Source organism: Oryzias latipes, chromosome 17 (genome assembly GCF_053564925.1).
Source record: "Oryzias latipes strain Hd-rR chromosome 17, Olatipes_Hd-rR_3.1".
NCBI lineage: Eukaryota > Metazoa > Chordata > Actinopteri > Beloniformes > Adrianichthyidae > Oryzias > Oryzias latipes.
The window spans coordinates 5,002,409-5,010,000 of NC_136253.1; positions in this window are offsets into that span (position 1 = coordinate 5,002,409).

The window sequence follows — 7,592 nt, forward strand, 5'->3', positions numbered from 1 at the left end:
TCTCTCCCTCAATCCTGAATTCTTGTTGAGTCCTGCTCCAGTTTAGGCCCAATAATTAATTTTCACTCCTCACAGTCTCAGTAACAGTAAAAGAAATTATAAAATCTGTTATAAAATCTTATATCACAAAATAACTTGTATCCAGTAACAACCACATGCCCCTGTTTCCATAAAACAGAGCCTATGTTCAGTGAAGAAGGGGTTAAACAAATGATAAGGATGAATTGCAGGTGAAACTATGGCTCAGTTAGGTTGAAAAACCATGTTTTTCCGAGGTTGAAGATGAAAGTGAGGTTGGTGGGTTTAAAAAAATAAAATGCAGCGGAAGCCCCTGCATTATTATAATGAAGAAGAGGAGGGATACTGGATCGCCCGGTCTTTCTCTAAAACAAGAATTAGTTTAAAAAGGAACCTATAGTAAGAAAGAAACCTAAAGTACATGAAATAAAAGAAAACATAAAGAACAAAAGAGGAACATGTATTGTAAATTTAATCACAAGGGTGTGAAAAAAAGTTGTGATTAGAGCAAAAAATATTAATAAAAGTTATTTCATTATCACAATACAATAATGTGCCAAATACTTGAATATTTCCTTGCTGGATCCTATAGTAACACCCTTACATTTGATTGGTAAGGATCTGGTATAAAGAGAGGAAGAAGAGCGGGAAGACGAAGGTGGGCAAAAATGATGGGATTGAGGAAGTGGCAGGGCACTAAGGTAATGGGGTATAAAAGACCTACTTTGATGAAAATTGTGGTTTTGATGTTCATAAAACATTCTTGTAGCATTTTTGGATGATGAAAGGCATATATAAAGAAGACTAAGATTAAAATAACATTTCTGAGTATTTCATTATATTAGTATTTCAAAATAGTGAATCAGAAGAAGATTTTAAAAAAGGGTATTTGAAAAACCTTGTAGCTCCATCCATCCATCCATCCATCTTCTTCCGTTTATCCGGGACCAGGTTGCGGGGGCAGCAGTCTAAGCAGGGATGCCCAGACTTCCGTCGCCCCGTCCACTTCCTCCAGCTCCTCTGGGGCGACCCAGAGGCGTTTCCAGGCCAGCAGAGAGACGTAGTCTCTCCAGCGTGTCCTGGGACTTCGCCGGGGCCTCCGCCCAGCTTGTAGCTGTAACATAGAATCTACAATCGGCGGGCCACAAGTTCCCTGCAGACAAATAGATCCATGAACGTCTTTGTTTTCCTTGTCTGAGCTGGAATCTGGATCTAAACTGTACACTTGGATAGCTCTGATACTGATCACCATTTTTGTTACACCGTTAATGTTAGGTTGGGGGGGGGGGGGGCTGTAAGCTAGCAGAAGTGCATTTAAACAGATGGGTGACGGGAAGTGGGGACGGGCTTACTCTGTGCCAACAGTTCCACTCACAACTCAGAGGAGAAATTCTGATGAACTCCTGCCGTTCTGCAGGAACTACGTCCTAGAAAACGACACAGGTTTTGGATTTTGGCTAAAAACAGCACAATCATGTTAAAAGACCACTGGGAAGGGTTTGAAAAAGATCAAAAGATAATCAGAACAGGACTTTAATCAAAATATGTATGTTATTTCTAGAATGCATAACTAGGACGGTATCATTGAATTTAATTTCATAAAACTGTAGAAATGATGACGACTGACATAAATGAACATTTCTACTGTATTCATATTGAAAGTAGTCTGTAATCAAAATGGAAATTCACCAAAATTTGTCTTTGCTTTAATCTAAAATAGCTGTAGGAAATTATGTAACGGTTGATTGAAAATCTAGAGCTTGGCCCCTCCCCGCCCCCTCTGTTTCCAGACACAAACTGTGCCTCTGCATTCATTTGTGCGCATATGAAACCTGAGCTATGAGGATTAATTTCAGCTTTGAGCTTGTGAGGTAAAAGTGGGAGTTCCTTTGATAAACGGAAGAGTTCCCCATGAGCTCCACTTTGCCTCCCACCCAGAAACGGTAGAGACGAGAACCTGCTGACCCCCTTAGCCCTAAGCGGGAGACAGTGGGAGGAATTGAGGGGTGACAGTAAAACACATTGAAGAAACCTATCGGTGTTGAAAATAGAAATGAAATGCACACCTTCACACCTATTCGTTCATTTTCCACCAACTTCTTCCTGTTGAGCATCACAGGCTGGGAGGTAACGTCAGCAAAGTACTTTAATCTGAGAGTGGAGGCGGATGCCCTCTCTTCATCATGTATTTAAATATAGTACTTTTTAAAAGCTCAAGCCCACCATGAACGCACCGCCAACCATTTGACTACTGTGTATTATTACAGAAGAACAAAAAAATGACATTCAATGAAAAGACGTATACAGTGTGCCTAGAGACTCTTTGTACAAGTGCAAAGATCCTGATTTCTGAGCTTTTGCTGCTTGTTCTTCACAACTCCACTCAGACATGGGCACATACAGCAACAAATTGTTCTAACCAACCACCCCTGCAGGATGCACACGAACCCATCTTGTGCAAACACACAAAACCTCTTTTAGGAAACCACAGAGGCCCTTATTCACAGTTTCTGTGGTCAGCGTTTGCTGTGTCCAAGAGCATCTGTACAGAGCGTCCTGTTAAGCTCAATCACATAAAGAAGGACGGCCGTGAGGTGAATGCAGCTTCTTATTCTGCCTCAGGAGAGGGTGACAAAACACTATTTAATGGGAAAGGGGAGAGTCAATGAGGGTTGTGGGTAAAATGTGGTGAAGAGTATCTGTGACACAGCCAGGTTGAAAGGTCTTCAGTTAATAGTCCTGAAGCAGAATTAAAGGTGGATGTGGCAGAGGATGCCATTCAAACAGGGGCTGATCTATTGTTCTCTGATCTGCTGCTGTTGGATGTGCAAAAGGTGCATTTTTGTGCTGAAATGCACAAAACTTCTATTTCAATTATTCAGCTGTTTATCTGTGAACAATTTACATAGAGAGCTTAGAACAAAGACCCAAAGTTTCCTTTTCTGCATTGTTTCCATTCACATCTTCCTTTTTATTAAAGCCAAAACCAGAAAAAAACGAAATAAGTCAATACACATGTATCAAACTAAAAGTAGTGCAAACATTTTATTTTTAAATAGGTTGTCTAAATTTAGTTTAACTTAAAAAATGGAGTCTAGATAACCATCCTGGAGAACTGAGAGTTCACAGCTACAAACCAAAAGCAGAAAAAACGGTGTCAACACACAGAAGAGCAGTCACGTTACTAACATGGTGTATTCTGCTAACATGAGGTTTAACCTTAAAAAATAGATTTTCTGAAGCTGTTCAGAAAAATGAATTCTCTCACAGCTGAAGTCTTGTCTAAGTCTGCTTTTGTTTGCTCCACCTGCTGGTTAACTTATAAAAAACGTATTTTATTTTATTTATTTTATTACCTTGCTGTCCATTTCAGGGCTCCGTACAAACTATAAGGTTTTAATTTTTCCAATTTGAAATGATGAATTATTTCCCTGATCTTTTTTTATCAGTTAAACAACTGCTAAATGGACTTTCTTTTTTAAATAAGGCATTAGAACCTAATTTAGAGACTTAATAAGAAAAGGCATCATTGTTGCCGTGTAAATATGTTTTATAGATCAAAGTACTTCATAAAAATGAGCAGAGTTTGTGTGGAGACGGAGTTGTGTACCAACTGGGCCTTACAGAAAGTAAGAAACACAAAACTGTGTCGTGGTTCAGAATAAAGTTCTGCAGACAAGCCGATGCACCAGAATGACGCTGTTCTTTTGTTTCTTGCAATTCCTGCAAATGAAAAATTAAAATATATTTAGGAAACCTGCACAAGAGAAGATAACAATCAGGAGCAAGAAGATGTTCATCTTTTGTGTGGTGGTTTTGAAAAGCTGATTGAAAAGCCCAACTCAGCATTTTTTTTTTTTGCAACCAATCACATTTTTGTGTGAACATTTGCTCTGCGGGATGAAAACTTTAAAAGGGTCAGGTGTATACCACATCCTCCTCACAGAATGAGGATGAGAAAAAGCTGTGTTTCTGTGAGTTTGTGTGCACGGCTGCATGAGGTTGTGTGTGCAAAGGGGTCAGTAAGTGCGTTTGGCTCCAGAGGCCATGTTCTCCATTTTCATTCATCCGTAGAAACTTTTTTAAACCCTTTTCAGCTGCCTTTCGCTGTTCTGCTCACTTTCTTCCTGTGCAGGTTACGACCTGCCAATGGACATGAAAACACTGAATTTAAAAGCCGGCTGTGCCTCTCCATCAATCCCAGGCTCCTGAAGGCTAACTTTATCCAATAATCTGATTCAAACACACTTTTCCTCTTTTTTAGTAAAATAAGTAAAAGACATTAACTTTTTTTTAAATAATTTATTTTAAATTCACATTTGCCAATTTGTTTTCTAAAAACAGCCACAACCTAAATAATATCAAATATTTATGAGAGCATCACATTAACAATAGAAATAGATGAATGAAAGACAAAACTAACCAACAAAGAAATCCTGCCCAGATGCTTTGACTTCAGTTGGTGTGAGAATATTGTGGTTTTGTTGTGGTTTCAAGATCAGCCAGCAGATAGCAGCAGATATCAAGTTTGCTTACATGCAGAGCGAAAGGATACATTTTCCTGCCAGTGTAAGATTATTATTTTTTGTCAAAACATAGATTTTAGGAACATACAAAGTTTGATTTTTCATCTAAAAGTGTTTTAACTTTAAAGTGTTTTCATGCATTTTTTTCTCAACCAAAGAAGAAAAACATCTGTGGGATCATTTGGTTGTATCTAGATACACCTCATTGTTTAAATGCACTACAGTTCAGATTATTATTGAATAGAATAGTAATCTCAGGTAAAACCTTACTTTTTTTATCTGAGATTACGACAGAATGAATCTGCAGTATATTCTCAATTCCATGACCTCAAAATGTTTTGTTTTGTTTTCCACTATTCAAGTGTCTTCACCCCTCAGGTCTGGTGCCCCTTTTACAGACTCTATAGGTGACATTGAGAGGTTGTTAGACTTGTTCCTCTTTCACCTCTGAGTTTAATGAGTTTCAAACACTCACCTCTGAAAAATCCTCCCAAGCTTCTGAAACCCCTGCAGACATCATCTCATTCTGTACATGTTGGTGGGTAGAATGTGTTGCTAAAATCCCTGCTCACTTCTTAAACATGTACAGCCTTGCTCTTTTTTTTCTATACCGTGATGATAACATTTAATCTGCTATATGTTGTTTGTGTTGCCAATTTAACTTGGTTCCACTTTACGGGCTAAAAAAAAATCAACGTTTTCGAAGAAACAAATTAACTTTTTTTCCCAGCAGCACATCGGTGTTGTGTTATTGTTCCATGCATCAGCTTTCAGAGAAAGAGCTTTGGAGTAGTGAGTAATTCTTAAAATTCAAAGGTGCAATTATGACTTCAGACCTCAGTACAGATTATTTTTAAGCCTCCGGGATATTTTGTTCCCCTGTTCTCTCACTGAAACATCTTGTGCCAAAGACCAAGAAGTTTTAAAAAGAATTACTAAAACTAAAGCAAACTGTTTCAGATCTACTTTTGGGCCAAAACCTTCATTTTTTTATATAAAGTTATTTTGTTGATATTGTGAAATTGTGGTCTGTGTTATTAAATAACAAAAATGACTTTCACATTTTGCACATTTCACATGGCTTGTATTTATTTTCTTTGTTTTTTCTATGGTTACAGCTCCGTAGAGCCTGTACCGTTATGGCCTTGAAGCATCATTTTACAAACCAGGAGTGACATCCAGGAGCAAAAACATCACAGGAAGTGACATAATATGCACCACAATCGGGGAACCCCTGTCATGAAATTAAGCAAGGCCGTAAATGAACAGTAATCCTGAAGTATGTGAAATTCTAAAGGTTGATGGGAATAAATGAGGAACACAACTCAACTCACAACTTTACAATGTTGTGCAAGCTCTTTCCAAGCTGCAATACAGTACAGAGGACTTTTTGTTATTCATACGTAATCAATCAATAGTCAATCAGCTTTAATTATGAAGAAGATTAGGTTTTTTAAAGGGATTTAACCATTAATGTCACAGTTGATAGAAGCATTTCTCAGACCCTACTACATCAGCATGATCTGAACTTTCCGTAAAAGTCTACTGTGTATAACTCCGTCCCTGTATTCTGCCCTGTACACTATGAAGACAGTTGCAGAAGTCCAGGCTGGATTCCTTGTTTAAGGGCATAATAGGGAAGATATGGCTTCACTTTATGAATTAGCCTCAAGTAATCACAAATTAGACAGAACTACTGCAATGATGTTGGCTTTAAAATGTCAATCAAAGTTTACCCTAAGGTTCCTAAATAGAAGGAGCATTAGAAAGCTTCAGGGGCAAAGAAGAATCAAAAATTCAGTACCGTCAAGTACATGTAAAGGGTTCCCCAAATTTACTCAACTATAGTGTTGTACAATTGAAGGTCCAACCCTTCAGTTGGTTTAGTTCATAAATCGAACAGGATCTTATCATTTGTGAAATGAGAAAACTAAATAAAAACTGGAGGCTTGTGTGCCTTAAAAATACTGAAAACAATATTTAATGAAAGCAGGTTGCAAGGACTCCACGTAACCCTTGTGCTATCCTAGGCACTTTACCATTGGGAGTTGGGTCATCTAGACCCACTAGACAGTGCTCTGAACCTTTTTTCTTCAATGATTTGTGATCTTCACTGGTGTCCATGGATTACATGAAATCTTTCCACCATGGTCATGGTAGGAAGAACACGTCAAAGTATAAATATTTCAGTTTACAACATCACAGGAAATTTGTCTCATTGGTTTAAGTGCAAAAAGGCCAAACAGATGTGAGCAGAAAATAAATGTTTTTCCTGTCTCTTGGTCTGATTGTAACATTTCTGTTACCAAACTTTGAGGCAAATCTGTTGGACGCACCACAGATCATCTTTCCATCCCAGTGTGGCACCGATTAAAATAGAAACAACAATTGAAATTTGCAAAAACTAAAGGCAGTGCTTCTGTAGACTGACTTATAAAACTTTTTGGTAATATTTATTATTTGTGCTGGTAGTTGAGTGGTCCTCCCAAGGTTTTTTGTAGGCAAAGTAAGCCCACAGACCTCAATGCTACTCTGACCCTTTAACTTCAAAGAAAAAAGAAATTGGAACAAAAAAAGCAGCTGGCCGTGTTTGCTGAATTGCAGGACTCAGCTGGCACTTCAGAATAAAAGGCTTCTACATGCATACCAAACAGCAGTTACGTAACAGGAACCTTGACACCAGCCAATTGTAATGCTGGTACTGAAAGCTGTAGGTAAATACATGAACAGACATACCACACATGCATTCTGTACAGATCAAGCCTGTATGTATAATAATCTGGTTTCAGCAAACAATTGCAGACTTTAAGAACATCAGGGATTTGACACATTTGTGGTTTCCATAGGTTGATATTTTATGTTATTCTTGGGGTATCTTCTTACAGCTTCCATGCAGTTTTATGGCTCAGAATTATTTAGGTTTTGGAAAACAAGATATCTTTATTGTTAATAAAACAAACTATTTCCCTCATTGCTACACTATATAATCTTAAATCAAATTTTGCTCCACTAACAAGAAGCAAAAAGAACAAAACTCATCAGGAATGT